This window comes from Anabrus simplex, chromosome 2 (genome assembly GCF_040414725.1).
Source record: "Anabrus simplex isolate iqAnaSimp1 chromosome 2, ASM4041472v1, whole genome shotgun sequence".
Taxonomy (NCBI): Eukaryota; Metazoa; Arthropoda; class Insecta; order Orthoptera; family Tettigoniidae; genus Anabrus; species Anabrus simplex.
The window spans coordinates 1,207,721,587-1,207,747,598 of NC_090266.1; positions in this window are offsets into that span (position 1 = coordinate 1,207,721,587).

The window sequence follows — 26,012 nt, forward strand, 5'->3', positions numbered from 1 at the left end:
CACGCATGCCATTGTGCCGGCTTCCAATGACCAGTAACCACCAACGCCGTAGACTGCAATGGACACGTTAACCCCGACACTGGCGTGTTGAGGGGCAAAATGTAGTGTTTTCGGACGAGTCCCGCTTCAACTTGTCCTACAGTGATGGCCCCATACGCGTTAGACGCCGCCGTGGTGAACGCCATCGGGCAGACTGTATTGTTGAGAGGCATAGCGGACAAACGCCAAGTGTGATGGTTTGGGGCGCAATTGCCTATGACATGCGATTTCGCCTCCTAAGTTTTGAGGGAAGTCTGAACAGCTACTACTACATCAGGGAGGTTTTATAGCCCGAGGCACTGTCCCTCCTGCAGGCCATTCCAGACGCCATATTCCAGCAGGACAATTCCCGGCCGCATGTGGCGAAGAATGTGCAAGCCTTCTTCGAAGAACTACGGACACTACTGCTTCCCTGGCCTGCCCGTTCGCCGGATATGTCACCCATTGAACATGTCTGGGATATGGTCAGTCGGCACCTTGTTCGTTCGGGTCATCCTGCAGCCATTGTTGACGATTTATGGCCGCGCCTACAAACCGCGCGGCAGAGTATTCCCCAGCAGCATATTCAGGCGCTCTTTGATTCCATGCCACGACGTCTAGCGGTGCTGATTGCAGCGCGTGGTGGCGCTAAGCCGTACTGAATTTCCACGGTTACTCTGCATGTACAGTGCTGTAATTGTAATAATTTGTGTCTTGTTATGTCCCTAATATGTGGAATAAATTGCATTGTGATCAGAGCTCTCGGTCTTGGTGTTTCACTTTCTACAAACAGCAGTGTAGTTAAACTTCCGTACTAGTGTCTTTACTTGGCTCAAGTACTCAGAGTCGTTACAAATAGATATTTTTTATTATCTGATTAGCCCACTATGATTGCCAGATGTTGATATTGTTCGCGTCCATTCTTCTTGATTACTCCACCGAGATACGTACTTAAACTTCCTTACCCGTTGAATGTTCCTTTAGTAACCATCCATTCAGATTCATCACTGAAGTATTTCAAGTGTTCCTTCTTGTCAAAGGAGTCCTGTAGTCCCTCTCAATTATTTATTTTATCCGGTTAACCTTTTCGATTGCCGACTTGATGTTTTTGGAAAAATGGGTTTCTCATTTGCAAACTCCAGACAGACATCTGAGTGTATTTCAAGTTTCATAATTTTATCCACCATGAAGTTCATTGCCTGACGAAAAAGTTATAACACCCAGAAGAGGAGGAGGATACGATATTAAACTTCACGCGTTGGGGGTGTACATGATGTTATTTCAGTGATTACAAAATCAGTAAAATTTACAAAGAACTTGGAACTAAAAGCCCACTTAACAGTAGAACGTTGCACCTCCCTCTGGCCTGAATTCATGCACCGATTCGGTCGGGAAGGGTGTCATAAAGCCGTGTATCCTCTCATGAGGCAAGCTGGCCCACAACTCTTGTAACTGGTGCTTGATTTTCTGAGTACTGTCCGAGCTGCTCCACGCATGTTCTATCGTGGGATCTTGCTGGTAACGGGAGTACCTCAGCATCACACAGACAGTTCATTGAGATACATGCCAAGTGTGGACGAGCATTGTTCTATTGAAAAATGGCACCAGGATACTATCGCATGGGAGGTAACACATGAATACAGAGGATATGCTGACGTACCGTTGTGCCGTCAAAGTACCCTCAATCACTACCAGCCGTGACTTGAAGTCATACCTGACGGCTCCTCACACTATGACGCCTGGAGTAACACCGCTGTGCCCCTCGAAAACACTAGAAGAATGGGACCTCTTCCCAGGTCACCGCCATACTCGCAGACGATGGTCATCCGGGGTAGTGCAGAATCGCGATTCATCGCTGAACACAATGCGACGCCATATATCATCAGTCCATGCTTTCCAGTCACTGCACAACTCCACACGGAGCCTTTTGTGCCAGTGATGTGCGCGATTGACGCTTGGACTCGCGAGAATCGAGTCTGGAGAGTCCGAGCCTCTCCCAGTAACCCGTGCGAAGTACTCGTGTCTCCACGGTGACGTCACTATCCATAACTGCGACCTGTTGCCGAGCAGTCTTAATAAATACTCCAAACATTAAGTACTATTACAACAGCTAAGTAAATGATGACCATAACGCGAGTGTAATACCGTAACATATTTGTTTAGTAATGCCATTCGTTTAGTTTGTCACACAATGACATTCCTCTTTTCCTCCTTCTTCTATATTTAGTTGGGCTCTTTCATTACAGCGCCTCTGTAGCGTAACGGTTAGTGTTATTAACTGCCATCCTCGGAGGCCTGGGATCGATTTCCGTTACGGCCAGATATTTTAGAATGTCAGGAGGGCTGTTATTTGGTTGAAATGGTACATGCAATGAGGGTTTTCCTGAAAGGAGCTGCACCACCTCGGGATGAGGACATTAGTGTGCATGTTTGCGTTATGTCGCCCATGTAACTTGAGATACGGAGTGAAGGTTAGGAATATAATTTAACTATTCATTGTAGGTATTACATACTTCCTCCAGGGTGGTGGTGGTGGTGATGATTCTTTTAAGAGGAAGTACAACTAGGCAATCATCCTCTATATAACACTAATCAGGGAGAAAAAGTGGAAGGGTTCCGAAACGTCGAAAAATTAAGGTATTGGCCAAAGGAAGTAAAGAGCGTAAAATAATGCCTCTTATAATAGAAATAGATTAGTCACAAATGTACTTTTGTCCTGCCTGATCTCTAAAATTTCAGACTGTGCGCCGGTAAAATGAAATGACGTATGGCTCCTAGTGCCGGGAATGTCCGAGGACATGATCGCCTCACCGCATGCAGGTCTTTCAGTTTGACTCCCGTAGGTGACCTACGCGTCGTGATGAGGATGAAATGATGATGAAGACCACACACACACACACAGCCCCCGTGTCAGCAAAATGAACCAATGATGGTTAAACATTCGTGATCCTGCCGTGTATAGAACCCGGGACCCCTGTGACCAAAGGCCAGCACGCTAACCATTTAGCCATGGAGCCGGACTGTACGCCAGTAATATTGTGGTATATAAGCACCTGTGTCCACACGTTCCTTAGTTTACGTTACAATAAGGTTTTGTTGTGTAGGCCTATACATTCATGTAAATATGGCATACTGTAAATGCTCGGCTGTATATCTTGTTGTGCAGTAGAACAACGCATGCTGTAGTTCAAGGTCCACATCGTTCAATTGATTGAAGGAATGCTCTGGGCATTTGGTGAGGTAACCAAGGATAACATAATCATATTGTTGCCACCTCTGGTATTTCGTCCTGCCGTATAATATCATACTTATTTTTTCGGTAAGGTACTGTATGTATGCTTCGGGATTAACGACTGTTTCGAAGAATGACTGTGTACACACTTCTTTAAAGTGATATTCATTACCGCATCGCAACATTAGTTTGCACATTATATCACTGTGCATTATTGGGAAACGGAACCAATACTTGCCCTTGGCCTGCCTGCAATATTATGCATCGTCTTGTTTCCATACACAGCTCGCAGATAATGCTGCCAGCGTTCTCGGCCTCGAGTCTGGACTCGAGAACCTCGAGTTTTACGGTCCCAGACTCGACTCTTCGCGAGTTCATTTGCAGTCCATCAGTAATTTGTGCTGTTGTGTTAACTTCAGCCTACGTATGGGATGGCAATTCCCTTGTCTGGCTGCTACCAGTCTCCGACCAATGGTGCGGGATTACACAGAATGTTCTCGGATGGTAGGAGCAGACGTGAAGGGGTTACGATGTGCTTGGTGTACAATGCGGCGATCCTCCCTTGTGGTGGTTAGACATGGTCGACCGGAAACTTGACGACGAGTATGCCTGCCCTCACATTCCCATGCTGTCCAACGTCGGGCCACTGTCAAATCCGAATCCCCTATAAATCTGGATATTAGACCAGCCGGCCAAATGGAGACCCCCAATGAGGCAGCCGTGCTGATAACGCTGTCTTACACGAGTACACGGCATCTCCGTGACGTTCACAGTGATCACTCAAACATCTGACGCTGTTCATGCCCCTGGTATTGAAAGAATGGGATCTCTCCCCAGGTCACCACCGTACTCGGTCAATCGGGGTAGTGCCGAATCGCGATTCATCGCTGAACACAATGCGACGCCATATAAACATAAACAACACTGATGCACTCTGGTGGCCGGTAAACCTGTCACAGAGAGCTGCAGCTATAATCATTTACACACCCGCCAATAGTGTGTAAGTGTACCATTTTTTCTGAGTGATTCAGCTTCTTTCTTTTTCAGACAAACCTCAAACTATAATGGTTTATATTCAATGAAGGCTAAGAAGTAAAAGTTATGTCAGTCATGTTCATGTTAGTATATCCTTACAATGCTCTCGAATTCTATTGAAAAGAGTTTTGAGTTACTTAGATGAGTGAGGTTATGAAGTAACTGAGGTTGATACCAGGAAACACACCTTGCCGTGAAACATGCAATACAAATTCATCTCAACTCATCCCCGACGCCGTATCAAGAAACATGACAAAGGGGTTAGCAAACAAGCTTTATAATTCATTCCTTTTCTTAATGTAAAATACATAAGTAATCTTCTTTTGTACCTTTATCGTAAGTGTTATATACTTGTTGTATAAATGTGCATAGTTTACACATAGGATTGCTAACACCCACCTGATGTATCTGATTGATCTATTACATAAGCATCAATCTTTGTTATACTGAACAGTTATATCCATTAGAGTTTTAAACTTGGAAGTAATTTTGCCTCGCAGATAATTATCCACCATGCTGTTCTGCCAGCAGTTTCATTCTCATCTCCTCTAATTTCCTAAAGGTCTCGTTCAAGTTGATTTCTTCGCTTAATTGTTGGTCTACCCGAAGAGCTTTTATCGTCTGGCTGTCCGAGTTGTTCGACGTATTTGACCATTGTTACAGCAAATGTCAAAATTCGTTGATTTCCTATTAAAGCGATAACGTCCACTTTATTGAAAAATGTTCTTGTGCTTTAATTGCTGCGAAGTCTCCTGATGATGTTTTCTCAATGCAGTAAGTCGTGAAAGGTCTCATCTTCGAAATAAATTACAACTCAACAGCTACTCTTCTCATAACCCAATTTTTAGCACAATAGAGAAGAATTGTTGCAATAATATTACAAGTCCTGTACTTGATACTAAACAATAATTATGAGTTTAGTATCTTCCTCAGGGAAGGTAACTTAAATTTGCATCTATGAGTCTAAACTGAACTTATATACCTTCTACACTGCACCCTGTAATTTGCTCTATATTCAGTATCTGATACCCGGTCTGTATTCTACAAACATTTTGAAGCTATTTACAGAAAAAGAAACCATTCGCCTTATTAATATATTTCCCTTACATTATTTACGACGACAATAGTTTTATATTATTCCATTCATAAAATTCCAACTTCTAGGTCGAGTTATTTACGCAACGAATGACTTTTTCTGCAATTTGATATATTAAGTTAATTATAATTAATGAGTAAGATAATTTATTATATTTTTTCTACAGAAATATTATCAGCAATTAGTTCTTCAAACTAACGTTAATTTTCTTCAATTATCATGTTGATCTAATATCTTCATTTGCTATTTTCTTTACGTCGCACCGACACAGATAGGTCGTATGGCGACGATGGGATAGGAACGGCCTAGGAGTTGGAAGGAAGCAGCCGTGGCCTTTATTACGATACAGCTCAGCATTTGCCTGGTGTGTAAATGGGAAACTACGGAAAACCATCTTCAGGGCTGCCGACAGTTGTGTTCGAACCCACTATCTCCAGCATGCAAGCTCACAGCTGCGCGACCCCAACCGCACGGCCAACACGGTCGATGATTTAATATCATGTATCCCAGTATTTAGTTGGGTTCCTCACTCTAGAGAAAAAAAATGAACAATATATGACCTTCGAGTTAATCATATGCTTACTGTTCTGGGTTATAAACCTATCAACCGGATGCTATCAACGCACTAAAACGAAAAAATACCATGACCCACTCTCCATTCATACAACAGAAAACATCAGACGAGTTTAGAAACGGATTTCCTTCACAAAATTCTTCCGTCTGTATTCTTTGAATTTGTCAAATTTAAAATGTTGTAATAAATTTTTAACATTAATTTGTAAACGATTGAATATCAGTGTTCATTAACAATTTCCATTTAACATATTTACCAAAGAAGTGTATGATTTTAGGGTCTTAGAAAATGCATGAAACAACAATCGTTTTGATCTGAGGTTGGAATAGACGTTCTTGGATATAATGTGCAAGTAGATGATACAATGGAAACCGAAAATATGAATTCTAAGTTCATGATTCATAATTCGAATCAGTAAGAGATCTAGGTTTTCTGTCCTAGATGTGTCTGTGGTTTAAATTTGTGATTGAATGAGGATATTTAAATGATATTCAGATGTACTAATACTGTATATACCAAATAAATGAGCAAACTAATATAAACAGGCACATAGGCAAATGTTTTCATTCACACAGATTAATTACTACTTTGAGTATATTACAGTACATCTATACCAGACGGTCCGCGAGCGCCGTACTTTATACTTACAAATGTCCCACATGCATTAGTGATGCATGGGATGCCTAATCACTTCTTTTCGAAGGAGCGCTACAACGTGCTGTATTTTGGATGTTGTGAAACAAATAGCAGTCATTTTACTGTACACGTTCCATAACAGAGCGCATTTGTAAATACAGCAAAGAAGCAGAAAAGAAAGTGTAATTATTTTTTATACATGTGTAGACATTCCACTCTATAAAAGAACTATTTCTATGAAAAAAAAACAAATACTGTTCAGCGAAATACGTGTGTGGATGGCAGACGTCTGTTTGGAGCTTCGGCTGCATTCCGACCAGTTTCGCCATAGATTAAAATTATATATGTATTATATATTCGGCTCTTGTCATATTTATTAAGATAATTGTACACTCGATTGTAAATTAATAATTTTCTGTAACAAATACATCTGACTACTGACTACCATTAACATCCAACATTTGCATATATATTTTATTATTATTAATCCTGGACTGTACCTAATTTTCTTGGGGTTGGTACTTGGGTTAATATGGTCAGGCTACACGGACGAATGTCCTTCCTATGTGGAGGGAAGCAATCACTATCGTGTTTTTTGTCGTGGTTATATAGTGCCATATGTATAGTCTAAATGAAAAGATGGGTATTGTGGCGAATACAAACACCCAGCCCCCACGCCAGAGGAATTAACAGTACAAAGCTCAAATCACCAGCCAGGCCAGGCAACGAATCTGCAGCCCTCCGAAGCAAGAATCAGTACTCTGACCATTCAACCAAAGAACAGGACATTCATAAATCACCTATATTGATTAATAATATACACAGTTAGTTGGATGATAGTTTGATTTATAAACCATTACAGCTTCATTTATTGCTATAGATGACCTATTAATATGTAATGCAATTTAATTTTATGTGACAATGTAACTTTCTAGCCAAATATTTGTTGCTCTGTTAGGGCACTCGAAGAAGTAATTGGTCTGCCTTGCATAGTACTGGAGTTATGTTTTGTTCGAGGTGTAACTGATGAAGTGTTGAATTTTATGTGGCCAGTTTTAACTTTATGCAAGTGACAGGCATCAGCAAATTTACTGGACACTAACTGAGGTTTGATTACTGATATTCTAAAAAGTTACTTAACATTCATTCTAAACGGGAGATTTTGCTCGCATAACTGTAACTGTTCTATTCCGAATAATCTCACGGTCATGAAAACTTGATATTTTTATTCTTATACATTCATCGTCATTCATTACCCCCACACGTTCTTGGCCCTACATACTGTATTCAGTGCCAACATTAAGACAAGCTCTCACTTCATGGTCCTCTGTTCTCCATTATCCTAATTATGTTACGGCTAGCTGTATAATTTCGGAATGACATCCGTACCGTTATCTCTCGAACATGATATTGAATTTCCTATCTGATTCAGTCAAACAACTCCAACTTCTCTGCATAAACTGTATTTCACTCTGCAGATATTTAATCCTATATGGAGTGCATCTGAAATCACTGAGAAGATCTTGTAGATGAGTTATGGCATTCGGTTTCGCAAGGTGCTATATTACCCTCAGAATTATCGCAATTGTTTATAAATTAAAACAATGGTATGGAGCATTCTGTGAAAATACTTTGTCTGGAATGTGGGGGTAGGAAGGACGTTTATTGCTAATTGACATTTGCTTGTTAAGTTATTGAACAGACAGAACGACAAGACTTTGTAGAATTGTAAGACTAATGTGGAAAAAAGAAATCTAAAGGAGGTGGAAACTGAGAAAGCTGCATGTAGCTAGTAGTGAGAATTTGCACTTTGAAGTATCCTAGGTTCTATGACTTAGTTACAGTCTTGGAAATACCTCATTGGCTAAGCTCATCTAGTCACTAAAATTACGTCCAAGAAGTACTTACGGAATAAACAGTACATCTGTAAATTCTACTTAAGTATCTATTATATCTTTCTTATTTGGATTATTTTAAATATTTTAAATGCATATGTTAAATATGATAAAAATAAATGCTATCCTTCCAGCCGGTGTTCATACGTGACTCCGTGCATTCATTACTGACATTTGTAGCCAATAGAGACAATGTGTTAAAAAGGAATGAGGTATGAATAGTATTACTGTGTGCATTTCCTTCATTTCAGTATATAATCGTGCGGTGGATAATAAGTTTATAGCTACATTATTCTTTCGAATCCACAGATACCTATACAGCTCCCCTGCGCTTGTTGCTTCTGTTGTTGTCGTTGCTGTTGATTGATAATAAGTTCAAGTAGAGTTTCACCGCACTCCATTCCCTGCAAAAAACTTCCATCTGCAGAGTAATTTGTTGACCCTATTTCTGACTTAGATGTAATTTAATGCACAACTTAAAAATACTTTTGAGTTTTGGTAAGCATCGTTTCTCTTGTGTTCTGAAACGATTCACAGAGAGAAACTAACTGGACCTTAAAATGTCTGTGTGAACCTCAAGGTTAAAATCCTCGGAAGAACCAGAGGTGGAACGTTGTGCCTCTGGGTAGGATGCACAGGCGCTATCTCTACACCATCATTTATCGCAAGTATCTTTACGAATACTGAGGCCAGCATTTAGCTTGTGAACACGAACATGTGAGCAGTCCCTCAGAGAAGTGCAAAGCGCGAGTCTCTATAAGAACAATACAGCATGGGCTGAGTTTAATCGCCTGTGCAATCTGATAAGAAGTTAGCACGAGCCAGCGGAGGAGTGGGAGGGATACGCTATATTTGTTTTAGCAGGGTTAATTAATGTGCATCTACTACCGTACTGCTGCTGTAACAGAATAATTGAGACTGGAAACAGCTGTGAGCATGCAACATATCCTTCCAGTTGAATCGTAATATCTCCTCCTTCGAGAAATGAGGAACAGAAGAGCTCTTTCCCTGCAGACAGCAAAAAATTGTGAGACATCATGGTCAATCAGTCAAGGACTGTAATAATAATGATAATAATAATAATAATAATAATAATAATAATAATAATAATAATGATAATAATAATAATAATAATAATAATAATAATAATAATAATAATAATAATAATAATAATAATAATAATATTTACTGATAAACGTCTCATGAACTAATATCGGATTTTTTAAGTTATTCAACACTTGTCGAACTGAATTGAAGAACACAACACAAACTCGTCGTTTGTAATGGGTATTCTGATCGTACGTGGAAAGGTACAACTCGTCTGCAGATTTAGACCAAGTGTATTATAACAGGTCGTCCGACAACACAAATCAAGTTGGCTGTGCGTTTCCATTTCATAGGGTGTTTTTATGATGCCTGGAAGGCGATGACGACCACCATTAAGTGACTTAGAGCATGGCCATTGTGGGACTCTCAGAGGGTGGCCAGAAGTTCCGCAGAACTGACACTAAACAGTCGTGGAAAATTATCTCATTAAAAAAGTAGTAATTGTAATCGATGTTCAAAATTAAATTCCCTTTGGAGCTGACGTAGGCGGTGTTTACTCCGCACTTGGAATTAAAATAATCTAACATCAACATTAATTCCAAGTAAACTTCCGGTTGCCTTTTGTATTCCTCGATTGCTATCACAGCCACTAGAATGCGCTAGTACGAAAGTTTTGCTGGTAGTGTTTGGATTATGAGAAAGTTATGAACCGCCGGGTTGGGTAGATCAGTCCGAAGAGGCACAGAGCTCAAGTTGGCGGGTTAGATCCCGACTCAGTCCGGTGGTATTTGGACGTACTCAAATACGCCAGCCTCGTGTTTGTAGGTTTGCTGGCATGTAAAAGAACTCCTACGGGACAAAATTCTGGCACCTCAGCGTTTCAAAAAAACGTTAAATTAGTTAGAGGGACGTAAAAGAATTATTATTATTATTATTATTATTATTATTATTATTATTATTATTATTATTTTATCGATTTTGGCCAGCTGTGGACCACGTAAATAACTCCTCATGATTTAAATTTTCTTTGGCGCCAGTACTCCTTCATCCTCCTGCTTGCTGCTTCTTTTCTTTTAGCCGTCCATTGTTGTTTCTTCTTGGTCGCTGTTTCTGGCTCTAGGAAACCCTTAAACGAGTGTAGCTTCTTTCTGAAGGTGGTTCTATTGCGGATGTCTTGATGTGTGATGTTCATTTCTTGCAAATCCTTCTTCGTGTTAATAAATCATTTTTCATAAGAGCTGCCTTTCCTATTAGGCTTATTGAAGTGGTCAAAGATTTTCTTGGAAAGTCTGTCATCAGGCATTCTTAAAATATGTCCAAAAAATTTAACTCTTCGCTTTTGAATGACATCTGAAATCCTAATGCATGTTTTATATATTTCTTTGTTACTGCGTAATCGATATGTGTCAGTACATTCCTTTGATATTATTATTATTATTATTATTATTATTATTATTATTATTATTATTATTATTATTATTATTAAGCTGGACGTGACGCCTGTCGTCGAAAACAGCGCTGTTGTTTACGCAGATGCCCGTCAGTCATGCAAGTATATATCTGCATCTCGTTTTCCTATATTAAAAAATCAGTACGAATAGGTTAATTATTATTTCATTTATTTACATAGATCTCGTCAAAGACGGCATTACTGTATACTGATACCGGTAATGAAGATACGGCTCGCGTTCTCATGAAATCAGATGACGGAAAGGAGAGTGTAACATCCGGGGATACAGATGATATCCGTTACAGTGTGGAGGATATGACCGGAGGAAATACAATTATGATAAAGATCGTGAACAAACCCTCGCCGAAGAAGAGTTTGTAGCAGTTGCGGATCGATAAGGACCATGAAACAACGTGGATTGATTATCCGCCGGTTCTATCATCGAAGACAAAATCATAGGATCACAGTAAAAGTGTCCCCTGGAACAAAAGGAAATTATAAGTACCCTCCGAGTGAAATAACTCCATTCTCAAATTCATTTCATTTGATGCTACCGATAAAATTGTTAATTGCTCCTCCAAGCACATTCAGTTAAAGGTAATTGACACTGTACAGTAGTGTACAGTAATCCACGGGATTGTTAGTTTATCAGCAGGAATGAAATTTTAATATTTCTACGGTGCCATTTTCCGATTTCCACGGAAAATTCTCGACGTGCCAATGTTCACGAATTGCGGGTTACAGTTGGCACCGTTACGGTACACTTCGTCACCTGACGAGAAATGACTGCTAGTCAGACACACGCACGGTGCAAGTATCAGTGAGCGTGCTGTTCGTGTGTCGAATGGGAAAGGCGCGCGATCTATGTGAATTTGACCGAGGGAAGATTGTGATGGCCCGGAGGCTCGGCACGAGTATTTCGTAAACTGCACGACTTGTCGGGTGTTGGAGGAGTGCTGTGGTGAGTGTCTTTAACAACTGACGAAACCAAGGTGAAACCACGTCCAAACGTCGAGGGGTTGGGCGGCCACTCCTCATTTCAGATGTCGGACGTTGTAGACTGGCCATAGTGGAAACACAAGACAGGCAGCGAAACTGTGGCAGAACTAACATCAGATTTTAATGCTGGGCAGAGTACAAGTGTGTCTGAGCACACAGTGCACCTAACACTCCTATGGATGAACCTCCACAGTCGACAACCTATGCAGTTGCCAATGTTTACACCACTGCATCGCAACTGCGACTGATATGGGCACGTGGCCATCGTCACTGGACGTTAGCGCAGTGGCAGAGCGTAACATGGTCTGATGAAAACCGATACCTTCTTCATCATGCCGATGGGAGGGTGCGAATCCGTCGTCTTCCAGCGGATCCGCTCCTTGACACCTGTACTGCGGGACGGAGACAAGCTGCTGGCGGCTCAATTATGCTCTGGGGAACATTCACGTGGCCATCTATGGATCCAATGGAGCTCGTGAAAGGCACCATGACGGATTAGAAGTATCGTACCTTGGTTGCAGACCACGTACACCCCGTCACGACGATCATGTTTCCCAATGGCCGTGGCAATTTTTCACAAGATATTGCGCCATATCACAAGGCCAGGAGTGTGATGGAGTGGTTCGAGGAACACGGCGGCGAGTTGCAATTGATGTGCTGGCCCCCAACTCGTCAGATCTTAACCCAATCGAACATACCTGGGATGTGTTTGAACGTAGCGTAAGAGCTCATGGCCCCTCTTCCCGGAATTAATAATAATAATAATAATCGTATGGCCTCAGCCACCGTATGCAGACATTCCGATTTAACACCATCTGGCTGTCTGCTCGTCAATTTCGACGTTCTACTTTACTCTAGGCCTACTAGATGTCAGACCGAGTAAACCGAAACTCTCTTGGCTGAGATTTAATTAATATTATCGGGTAAACACCAAATGTGTCACCGGAGATCATTTACATGCCGACATCTTACGACATGGTGTGTCGAATGGACATTTTTTCGCCCTCCTGAAATCCGACTACCTCTGCCGGGTTTGAACCCGCTATCTGGGGATGCGGGGGTCAACACTCTACCACTGATCCACAGAGGCAGCTCCCTTCCCGGAACTTACGGCCGGAAATCCCTCCAGCGACCTACCAAGGCCTCATTGCTTCCATGTTAAGACGCGTCGCCGCTGTTATCTGTGCCAAAGGTGGACATAGCGGCTATTAGGTAGTTATTCATAATGTTCTGGCTGATCAGCTCATAATTCAACTTCGAGCAGTAATGATGTCCTTGCTGCGCTCCATTCGTTCTGATGACATAGAAACTAGAAAAGGACGTAAACAGATTGAGAAATTCGCAGCAATCCGCGAATTAAATTAAAGTTTTATCAGCAACAGCAATGAGAATTGTAGCCTGGAGGCATTCGTCACTGTAAATGAAATGCAGATTCCTTTGCGTGGGCTTTGCAAGCTTATGTATGTCCAATGAACCTGAGAAGTACTGGCTAAACTTGTACGTGATGTGTGACAGTAAATCTTTATACGCTAGGAACGCGGAGATTAATTGCGGGAAGCAGAAAGAGGGACCTTAAGGAACATACAAATATCCAACGGACGTATTGAAACGATTAGCGGAGCCAGTAGGGAAGTCAAAGGGTTATATCACCATTGTTAATTGTTACAAGTTACGAATTTTCCTCATACATTCTAGCAAAGGGCCTGACATCGCAAGGCACAATGGAAGAGAGTAAAATACGTATCCCTCCCGAATATTCATATGGCAGGTCCTGGCACGTCGGGACGTGTATGTTTGGTTTCAAAGACGATTTGTCAATGGTTCTTTCGTAATCAATGAGAAGGTCAAAAATGTACGACGACGACAAAATAGATAACGATACACAAAAACCGGACATGGCTCTTCATTACAATGGAACAGAGGGAGAAGTGGATTTCGTTGATCAAGTGTGTTTCACTTTTTCAACTTCCAGAATAACAAGACGATAGTCCATGGTATTATCTTATTGGGAGCTTAATGTTACTGATATAAATGCCCAAAAATTTTGGTTTTCTGTCATCGAGAAAAATCTGCAAAAGGAAGGTATGTGTTAAGAATTTAGCTTTACAACTGATGGAACACCACACTCAAATCCGAACAAAACTAAATAAATTACTCAAAGTGATTTCTTGTGTTTCAGCACCATCTCGAGGAAAATAATAATAATACTAATAATACTAATAATAATAATAATAATAATAATAATAATAATAATAATAGTAATTTCGTGTGGCTATTTCTAAACGAGTGCAGCCCTTATAAGGCAGACCCTCCATCGAGAGTGGGCGGCATCTGCCATGTGTAGGTAACTGCGTGTTGTTGTGGTGGAGGATAGTGTTATGTGTGGTGTGTGAGTTGCAGGGATGTTGGGGACAGCACAAACACCCAGCTCCCGGGCCATTGGAATAAACCAATGAAGGTTAAAATACCCTACACGGCTGGGAATCGAACCCGGGGCCCTCTGAACCGAAGGCCAGTACGCTGACCATTCAGCCAACGAGTCGGAACTCGAGGAAAATGAATCGCCTTTTTTCTTTACAACTTGCTTTACGTCACACCGACACAGGAATGAATCATCAGAGCTGATAGTTGTTTTATACGTGTTGAAGCAAAAACTGTATCCTACCTCAAAATACCAAAAGTTATTTGGTATATTTGCAGTTTCTATAAAAATACCAAGAACCGGCGTCAGGTGCGATGAATGCAATAACGATGATTGCAAGGACCATAGCTGACGAAAACTTCAGTGAACGTTTGTTTAGAGAAGACAGTGAAGCGAGAATACGACGATGACTATTTTCCCGACTGAATTGCCGTTTTTTAGATAAACATTGTATTTTCTGTTATCTTAAGTGTGTTTGAATAAGTACGTGTTTCATTCAGAATTTTGTTGCCGACTGGCTTTCCTGAAAGATGTTAATACATGTTCGACCACCGGGCGAGTTGGCCGTGCGGTTAGGGGCACTCATGTGTGAGCTTGCATCCTGGAGATAGTGAGTTCGAACCTCACTGTCGGCAGCCCTGAAGATGGTTTTGTGTGGTTTCCCATTTTCACACCAGGAAAATATTGGGGCTATACCTTAATTAAGGCCACGGCCACTTCCTTCCCATTCCTAGGCCTTTCCTATCCCATCGTCGCCATAAGACCTACCTGTGTCGGTATGACGTAAAACAAATAGCTAAAAAAAGATGTTCGACCCAATAAGTTTTACCATATTCATAGCATGTTCACTAAAGTTGCGCAAAATATTGGTGCTTTATTTCTTCCTCAGTATGAAAATGGTTTGATACAAAATAGTAATATTTATATTTTGTCCTGCAGTAATTTGTGATAATTCTGATGCTCTACGCAAAACAGAAGTTTCTTAGTAAGCGGCGCAACGACCGCTGCGTGAGTACTAGCGTGATGCTAAACAGAGCAGGTTCCGGAGGTTTAAATTCAATTTAGTTACAAATGTTCGTAAATGAGGTTTTTTTACAGTTTGCTTTACGTCGCACCGACACAGACAGGTCTTATGGCGACGGTGGGTCAGGAAAGGGCTGGGAGTGGGAAGAAAGAGACCGTGGCCTTAATTAATGTACAGCCTCAGCATTTTTGTGGTGTGAAAATGGGATACCACGGAAAGCCACTTTCAGGGCTGTGGACAGTGGGGTTCGAACCCACTATCTCCCGAATGCAAGCTGACAGCTACGTGACCCTATCCGCACGGCCACTTGCTCGATTCTAAACGAATTCATCCGTTTTAAGATTAAAGGAAAAAGCCATTTCCTAGGTTGAAGTTAATGTTAGGTAGGACCTATACCAGCAAAGGCTGGCCCTATATCGTGACATAAAATGTTCAAAATTCTCGTTTCCTTTCACAGCAATTCCAAACAAAGTTGACTGTTTTGAAAAAAACAGCAAGGAATCATTTTAACTTATTCTTGGTCTTTCTTCTTCATTTGAACAACACAAACATAATTATCCGAGCATGTAATTTATCGCAACTTTTGAGTTCCATAAAAGTGAAGCCCATCGTTTTCACCTGATATTCATAGTGACATATATACATAGAGCATATATTGGCAGAAATTGAACTCGTGGTCTCTATGGTTTTTATATGATGGGGCCTATGGCATATTTCGCAGTCAAACAAAGTTATAGTTTTCATAATGTTCATATAAAACGTAAAATGTTATTTAAAGAGATTAATTTGATAGTCATAGACAGACGGATTCAATCTGTACAGATATTTGAAAAGCCACTGATAAAGTGGAAATGTTATATTACTACACACAGTTTCCATTTACCTATTGCTTTACCTTTTAAAATGTGTCTCTTCTTCCCTATCGGGTAGGATAAAGATTTTTCTGTTACGTATATAAAACAAATACCACATGTGATTATTCATTTTAAGTTCAAAGAGATATAGATAATATATTTTTTATTTGATATATCAACGACAAAATGTTGGTTAGGCTAACATTCACAAGTATTTCAGCATTACATTTTCAAGGAAGTTGTTTTTTGTTCGATTACAAAATGAATACCGATTTAAATCTTGGAAAAGACAATCATTAGAAAGTTGTCTTGTGAAAAGTTAATTGAAAATCACTTTAATGAGATGTATCATTAGATTTTATGATACAAAATTTCAGGGAAACTATATCCGCATATACAACTTTTTTGTTAGAAACAGGAAATTGTATGCAGGTTTGGTACACAATATCGGTTACCATTCTTACGCAAGTAACTTTCAGATGGTTTAAGGTTGGTTTCTGATAAATATTTATATAACATATGAAAAATTATCTTAATTCAGTTCTTGTAATATTATGAAATACTGAGTCCACGAATTTAAACTTTCCACTTCGATTAATAGAACAAGAGGTAGTCAGCAAACATGCATTTATTAAATAACAAACGACTTGGTATAGGTTGATGGTTTTGGTGTGGGTTACTGCGGTCACGTCCTAGTTTGTGAACCATGGGCATCAGCTGAGTGGCCTAACAAGTGGTCCTGAGAGTCGGGATAGCAGTTTGGGCAAAGAGGATGTGACTGAATGTGCTATGAGCAATGGTAATATGGTAAAGGGATTTATCGGCAAGAGATACGAGATTATAAAATGTAACACGTATCAAAAGGGGAGGGGAAGGATATGGGGTAGCGCTGTTTATCAGGAACAACACAGCATGCAATATGGTTTCTGGTAGGTGCGTGTATCAGTGAATAATATGGATAGATTAAATATTTAGAGGAATTAGGACGAGAACTGCCTCAGTGTACTCACATGTGAGAAGCAGATGAGGATGGAGAAGACAACTTTCACCTGAGTGCTAGTAATCTTGTACTAAAGGACAGGATAGTGCTAATGGGTAATTTCACTGCGAAAATTGTAAATAGAACATTTATATTGCAATTCTTTTTATTACGTCTTACCGACTCAGACAGGCTTTTATTTTGGCTATGGGAGAGAACAGGATTAGGACTAGGAAGGAAGTGACCGTGACCATAATTAAGGTACAGCATTTAACTGGTGTGAAAATAGGAAACCACGGGAACCATCTTCCGTACTGATGACAGTGGGATTTGAACCCACCACCTCCCGAGTGCAAGGTCACTGCTGCGTAACCCGAACCACGCAGTCAACTTACTCTGTGGAAATATAGATGAAGGATGTGTAACGTGATGTGTAAATCTGGGGAAGGTACGGAAGCGAATAACAATGAATAGCATTTACAGGACTTCATTGCTAGTATGGGAGTAGCAGTTGCGAATAAATTTTCAAGCATAAGGGTATTCGCCGTCATGCATAGGAGGGTAGGGGTATCTGATCCATAATAGACTATATTACAACTGAATTTTGAATCTGAATATTAATTACGAATGTAAGTGTACTCCGGGGATATTTCGATGAAAGGGATCACTACATGATCTGTAGTGGAATAAGTACCTCTAGGCCTAGGGCAGAGAAAGAGATGCCAGTCTAGAAACGGTAAATGGTAGAGTATTAATAAGAAGATGAAATGAGACAGAAGTACATGGTTGTGATTAGTGGCAAATTTGTAAAGAATGGACAGTCAGCGGTTCAGGATATGAAAAGAGAGTGGGTGGCATACAGGGATGACGTAGTAGTAACAGCAAGAAACTAAAAAAGTGAACATCTGGGTGGCGTAATAGTGTCAGGGCAGTTTTTAATCGTAGGAAGTTGAGTATCAAAAAGGGATGCGAACAAAAATGACCTAGATAGTGAATTATACGTAAATGAAAGAAACACAGAGAAACAAATGATTGTAGCATAAAAGGGCAAATCACGGAAGGATTTTCGGTGTGAACCTATAAGGGCCAGATCGAAATTAAAAATTTAATCGAAAGGGACGAAAATGGATAAGAATTTTACTGTGTATTCGATAATAATTCAGATGAACACATTGTAGATCGCAAGGAATCAGTGGAAAAATGGAAAACATATTTTATAAACCTTCTCAACGTAAAAGGAAAGTTACGAACAATCGCGTTCAATTTGAGAACAATGATGGCCTGTGAATTTTGCTCGAAGGAGTCGCAAAGCAGTAGGAATAGGCGAAATCAGACCTGAAATGAAGAAATATATTGGGAAGTTGGGGTGGGAATTGCTTGATTGAGTAACAGGTTTAACATGGCTTGTGAGTGACGTACCTTATGATAACACGAATCTAGTAACTGCACCTATGTGTAAGCGTAGGGACAGAAATATTTCAAGTAATACCTAGGTATTCCTTTAACAGATAGCAGACAAAGTGTTGGCAGAATGAAAGATTCTATCAATAGCTCAGCGATAGATGTTGAAGATAAGTATGATTGTCAGGATCAGATTTTCATTATGCGTCTAGTAATTCTACAAAGTTACAACAATAATAGACAGTTATTCTTATGTTTCGTAGATATACAGAAGGCGATGACAGATTACCCAGGAAAGTTATACTGGAGGTTTGTGGGGTTAGGGGTAGACAATTTGGGGCCATCAACAATAGTTATGTTTACAATCAGGACGCAGTGACAATTGATGGTATGATGATGATGATGATGATGATGATGATTGTTCTAATGGGACTAACATCTAGGTCTTCGGCCAGATGGTAGAATGAGTTTTTGGTTCAACGTAGATAAAGAGCCTGGGTAAGGTTGTAATTTTTCAGCTTTGTTGCTCCTAATATTCATCATTTACTGATATAAAATGGCAAGTGAGAATTCAGTCCTGTTAGTAACCATTTGTCTACAAGGACAGACTGCGCTGAAAGCCTTCCAACTTGAGAGGTATAGCGAGTACGATATGAACATTCGCATTTGCAAAACGACACGGATGTCAGTAGGGAAAAATCCTCAGGGGATTGAATGCCAGATAGGGAATACGATACTGGATCTGGTTTATGATTTCAAGTACTTATAAAGTTTGTATTTAAATATGAGCTAACTTTACAGTCGTCATATACATTATTGAAGACAGTGAGTACACTCTTTAATAATATAAATGCTTATAATACAGAATTTCTAACAAATAATTGTGACTTCTTGTAGGTATATCTTGAAGTGTTATGTCAGGTAGTCAGACTCTGACTATGACAAATACTGATATATACACAGACTATAGGCAAAATAAATAACATTTTTAAACACTGAACTAGTTTATTATTTACTGAAACCATAACCATATCACTCTCCTTCATCTATCAGCTGATTAAGTACTTGGCTAGAACATGGCGGCTGGATTGGACTTGGGCACACTGTACCTATGGAGTCACTGCAGGCTGGATTGGCTAGGTCCGGCTAGTGGCATGACCTTTGGACTGGATTGATTTTGTCCAGCTAGTGCCATCACCATTGGACTAGAGGCAACCATAGGGGTTCTTGCGGCGTCAGCCCCCAGATTAGATCCGAAAAGCGGCCTACAAGCCTCAAGTACCCCTTGGCTAGTGACAAGAACATGACATGGTATGTGATCTCCTCACTCTATATGTGAGTGTAGACAGAACTCCAGTTAACAGAAACATTAAGTTACCCATTGTCGCTGGGTATAGTAGATATTGGTGGGTTCCTTCCTAGCGTGGGTGGCAGTATTTGAATAAATATTCAGCCAAGTAGCCGATGAAATGCTTTCTTTTCTTTGCGGCCTGAGAGATTCTTGAACTGCCCGCCACTTGCTCTCGATTGTGTTTGTGTGCACTTCTAATAGATCTTCTCCCTCGGGACGTTTATCGTTCACTTTGTGCACGTGTCCACCACCAATTAAGTGACTGACCTTCAAAGTACGAAATCCCTTGTCCTGTAAACAACTGAAAGCTTCCCAGCAGATATTATTGTACTCCCGGGCAATATGTAGGCTATTTCTTAATAACTTTCAGCAACTTTGCAGTATCCCAATATTCCACGCGCACGAGAAAGAGCTTCCTATTATATTCCCCTTCAATACCGTCAAAAACCCATTGACGTTCTACTCCACGGTCGCGGCTACACTTCCATTTCCCGAATTTCGCCTCGTCTACCTCAACTAGTGTACCACTCCTCCAGTACGTGTCATATTCCGTATAACCCAATCCTCAGAAAATTCTCTGCAATAAGACAACCAGTCGCACACTGTTCTGGAACTTAGATTTAATTCCTGCTGGATTAACGAATAATGGGGCCTTTTTCCCAGTAATCAATAGGTTACGAAGAACTGTATATCACTTTTTCGGGGGAGGGAAGGTTTCCCTCGACGAATGTAACCTTCTTCGCCGAGCGCTTCAAGTTACAGCTTCTTTTCCGAAATATGATAATTAACTGAGTTCCAGTGAATTTTAATTCCACATCTTCCTTAAAAACTATGGAATTACGTAAACGCTTAATTAAATTTTGATCAATTCAATAGTCGGTACATTTCACATTTTGCGCACATATATATAGCGTAAAGTGCAACTACATCCGCCACACGCCGTGTCACATCAGTTCCGAGCATCCCAGTTTCATTCTTTTCTCGGAATGCGGTAGCAGTGGTCGAGGCATGATCCGACCTCTATCGGAGAAAATACAACCTTCCCTGCGGCCAATAGCGACTCAGGAAATGACCGTATACCAGACATTGGCACAGTGTCGGTTTTAATTGTCCTATGTAAGTGAGAATACTTCTAGAGACGGATTAGTGGGTCCCACGCTAGCATAAAGGAAGGATATGTCCTCTTGCGTATTAAGGGTATCGTTTCTCAGTATTTTTGCATGACTTTCAGCTTTCTAAAAATGCGAACTTGATATTAAAGTGCAACCGTGGAAAACTGTTAGTTACTAAGAAAAAGCGTATTGGCTTATTTACAGGAAATGTAATTCTAAGTCTTGTATGTCTACCACATTTTTGATGCAGCTAAAAGTCTACCCGTTATGTTGATATATATACTGGGCAATGCATGCGCCAAAACGCGAACAGGTATTTGTTCCTGGAAAGTAAGTGTTCGGAGGTAAATATATTTTCATCGTTTTCCGGACGCACAGTTTTTCAACTTACTCTTAAACAGACGGTTTCCCTGATAAACAAGCGCATTGAAATATAGCCTATAATGTATGTATGTATGTATGTATGTATGTATGTATGTATGTATGTATGTATGTATGTGTGTAGTACTTAAAGGCTGGTTCGATGCTCATCAGTTTATCCATCAGATGCCACTGAAGTGTTTTACTGGAGAATTGAGGAGTAAGGTAGTTTTGCGTTGCTTTTCTCACTTATTCCGATGTATACTGCACGCTCTAAAGCTGTATTACGTAAATTCAGTTGTCACTTCATTTGTAATTCTTCTTGATGCTCAATTGCTTTAATCTCGGTGTTGTCAGGCGAGGGAAGTTACTACCAATCAGAAGCTGCGCGTGTCGATAAACTTAGTAGTCAATATATCAGTAATTATGATACACCTCAATATTGTAATAACTTTTGTTGATGCACAATTAATAGAGTAGTAAGGTCATATTTATTAACTTTTCAGTATATGCTGTTAAGTAGCCAGTTGTCAGTTTGGCTGCATTTCACTTGTCTGAATACCCCATCATCACTTACGGAATCGAGACGGCACCAAAAATGTGGTGTTATTAAATGTCAGACGTAAAACATTTAAACATTAGCCTATTTTAGCAGATGTTGAAGGTAACATAGGATTGTATCTAGTCCAGGTTGCTTGAAGTGAAATTGGCTTGTGTGAAGAAAAGTCAAGAATCCAATATGATAAATTGAGACGCTAAGTTTTAACTTCCCGCATGTACGTAAGCCCCAAAAGGGAAGTTCATGCATGCCTTACTTTTGGCGGGACGCCGATTTGCATATAAGAAATTGTTGTACGACTAAGTTGACTCTTAAAGGTTTCTCTACAGGACGGTCTCCATGACATTTTATTCTCTGATGGGAGACAAAATGATCATACGTATCATAATTTACTACTTCTGGGAGTTATAAAATTTTGTATTAAAATAACAGTAGTACTTGTAAAAACTCCAGGTGTGAGATAATGTATAGCTACGAGCAGGTACTTTGAAAAAGGTTCAGTAATCATATTCCAAGAACTTCTTAGCAGTTCATGTGAAGGCCACTTACGGGGTTAGGAACTTAGATTGTATAATACGGTTTAAAGTGTCTATTCCGTATGGTGGCCTACCAGGAGAACTTCGTTTAAGAATGTCTACGTTTGATTATCTTCGGAGTGTCACTAACGGCGGTCGTCGTTACCGTTGTTTTGAACAGTACGTGTGTTAAATCGGTTTATTCTTAAGCGTTGAATATTTTTGGTAATGAAAAACTGTTGCATATGAGACAGGAGATACAAAAATGTTCAGAGTGAAATCCATTATGACATAATGAGAAAAAGTTGATAATTTATTTTACCCAGTGTTACGTTTACCAGTGATATCATTGTATAATTTTCAACATTAACCAGTGTAAACAGGAAGAAATAAGCGTCTGTGTAGATAATGGCATAGATATAATCGTTCATTACTTAGTTAGTGTCGTATTGGCTAAGACAAGATGTAGAGAAGTCTTCCAAAATAAAAGGACTTATTCTAACCCAGAACCGAAAGTAAAGCGGTTCTAAGGAAAAGTTTCCATAGTGGGCTATTTACACTATATCTGAGACCAGAAGTCAAGCTCCATGGCTAAATGGTTAGCGTGCTGGCCTTTGGTCGATTCCCAGCAGGGTGGGAATTTTACCAATCGTTGGTTAATTTCGCTGACACGGAGGCTGGGCGTGTGTGTATTGTCTTTACCTTCATTTCATCCTCATTACGAGACGCAGGTCGCCTACGGGAGTCAAATCAGAAGACCTGCACCTGGCGAGCCGAACTTGTCCTCGGACACTCCCGGCACTAAAACCCATACGCCATTTTATTTTTTTAGACCAGATTTTTTTCTGCAGTTAGCTATGAGGTTACGTATTGTTTGTATTTTAAGGCGTTAATTTTGTATTTTTACATTTTTAGTTTTTTACTTGTGCCTTATTTCATGCTCTATTTGTTTTTGACTTACAGTTTTTAGTAATTGGGGGTAATTTCTGTACAAAACAATCTTGAAGTGATTAAATAAGTGTTGTAAATAGACCTAAATTAAGGCCTAAGATTTCGGCTGCTTCCTTTTAAAGGAATCCTTTTAGTTATAGTGTTGTAATACAATGCGCTTCAATATATACATGGCGGGATTTGGAAGCTGAATCATCCTGATATACAGGGTTCTAATACCGACACCGGCAGCTACTATCCTGCATGGTGACAAGAAACACAGCCGTTGGATATAGAACACAAATTATTTTATCATAGTTTACAACTACGCGGAAATGGTGCCCAGCGTCTAACATTACTTAATAATAATAATAATAATAATAATAATAATAATAATAATAATAATAACTGAGGCATAGGTCATAAAGTACGTCTTCTTGAAGAATGGAGTATAGAGACTGGGCCTAAAAATGAAATGACGTATGGCTTTTGATGCCGGGAGTGTCCGAGGACGTGCTCGGCTCGCCAAGTAGCAGGTCTTTCGATTTGACTCCCGTAGGCGACCTGCGCGTCGTGATGAGGATGAAATGATGATGAAGCGACATATTTACCCAGCCCCCGTGAAAGCGAAATTAACGAATGTTGGTTAAATTTCTTGACCCTGCCGGGAATCGAACCCGGGACCCCTGTGACCAAAGACCAGCACGCTAACCATGTAGCCATGGAGCCGGACACTGGGCCTAAGAGAGGCAGATTTAACAGTTCGAGTGTATTATGATGAATGCAGAACTCCCGTTTGTAAGGTGCCTGAAATGTATAGAATACTGTAAAATCGACGTAACTGAGAATTATCGAATAGACTTAAGTACTGTATGTATGGAGATTTTATGTTTGATAGTGTAGGGTATGAATAAACCAAAGTTATTGATCAAAACTGTGGTGATGAAAGAAAGTGATTTCATTACGAAGCGTGAATTGCATTAAAATTATACTAGTTAGTGACTTTAGATATCGTCGTTGCCGAGACAAAACCTCCTATGTGATAATATTTTTGGAGATATACTGACCCGCAGCACATACATTATGAAGAGCGACAATGCATTGACAATATTCACACAATATTGCACTTTTGACGACATAACTTTACCTGCCAAAGTTTTAAGCTAAAATATTTCACATAGGAGGCTTTGTCCCGGCAGCGACGATACGTTAGAATAAGTTGTGGTTTGTCTACATTTTGCACATACATCTTATCTTCTGTCCTCTGTATCCTTACTTGTTTCTGTTTACACATAATGATTTATTTACTACTTTGGAATTTCGCAAATTGTCTTGGGTTCTAGCTTTTTCCCCCTGATTCCTAGGGCATTCAAGGAGCTGTGTGGCAGATTTCTCTTTGAATGAAACATTATTCGAGAAAGACAAGACACGTTTATATGAAACTCCTGGCTTTCTGGACATGGTTTAACTTCAGACCTACTACCAGCTTTATGTACATCCTGAAGCTGTCTGTATTTTTGTAAGGGACTTATCTATGAAGCAGAACTTCCGTACCGAATATCACACCACCAGCGGAAGCTCAGTATTTTTACTTGCATTGAACAAAGAACATGCGTTACATCTTTGACTTGAACTATGAACCTTATTTTGATCTTCGTCACCACTAAAATCAGCCTCTGTGGATCAGTAGTAGTGAGTTCGAGCCCCACTGTCGGCGTTCCTGAAGACGGCTTTCAGTAGATTCCCATTTTCACACCAGGCAAATGCTGGGGCTGTACTTTAATTAAGGCCACGGCCGCTTCCTCTTCTTTTCCAATCCTAGCCTTTCCTATCCCATCGTCGGAATAAGACCTATATCTGTCGGTGCGACGTAAAGCAGATTGTAAGAAAAAATCTCAGACTCTGAATCTCGAGATCGCAGGTTCAAAACTACAAGGTTTAGTTTAATTTTTGAAGGGCGGAGAGAAGTCCTTTCGATACTCTATGTCGTACGATATTGGCACGTTAAACTTCCCTGATGACCACATTTGGTTTGCCTTACAAAATTATATTATTATTATACTTACTATTAAAAATAACTATCATATTTGTAGTAGATGCAGTTGGGATGTTTAGAACTGTTGTTATGATTTCAGGTGAATATTTCTAGCCAATGTTGATTGTTGTGATTCTTTCCTTTCAGGTTAGTCTTCAACGTCCCATCAAAATGAGGACGAATCGGAGTATACATGACAGGTAAAGTAAATAATTACCTATGTTCTATTTCGTTACATTCGAACAGTGTCCGTTCTTCTGTGCTATGTTAGTTCGAGGAGATTAATTTTCAATGACATGTGGCCTCTGGAGAGGCTTGATGTAGGTCTTTCAAACTGACTCCTGTAAGGGACCTACACGTGTGTGAGGATGGGGCCCTAGCTGTGCTGAATTCTGACAATGAAAACTTCACACACACCTAGACCCCGAGCCATCGGAATTAACCATTTAAGTTTTAAATCACCGGCCCTGCCGGGAAAATAACCTGGC